This window comes from Penaeus monodon, chromosome 30, assembly GCF_015228065.2.
Source record: "Penaeus monodon isolate SGIC_2016 chromosome 30, NSTDA_Pmon_1, whole genome shotgun sequence".
Lineage (NCBI taxonomy): Eukaryota > Metazoa > Arthropoda > Malacostraca > Decapoda > Penaeidae > Penaeus > Penaeus monodon.
In genome coordinates, this window is record NC_051415.1 from 25,388,441 (window position 1) to 25,388,869 (window position 429).

Genomic DNA, 429 nt, shown 5'->3' on the forward strand with positions numbered 1-429 from the left:
TTCCTCATTGCGTCTATTTCTTATTCTCCTCTTCTTTCCCCTGTATCGTTTTACTCTTATTCTTCTCTTCCTTCCTCTTCTCTTCCTATCTATCTCACGTATATTCATAATATTTTTCTCCTCTTATTCTCCTTTCTTCTGTCTCACTCGTGGTCCTTATTTTCTTTTCCCTTCTTCTCATTCATCACTTTTTCCTTCTTCTCTTATCCTTCTTGCGTCTCTTCGTCTTCCCTTCTCCTCCTTTCCCTGAGTGATTTATTCAGCCTCTTCTGTTCCCTTTCTTTTCATTATTCTTTATTTTCTCTTCCTCTTAATGACGTCACTCCAGAAGGTGACTCACTGGAATTCATTACAAAGGCAAGAAAGTCGAGTTACTCGGTAAATAGAGATAAAGAGGTAAAAAAAAAAGAAATAAAATAACACGAAAAG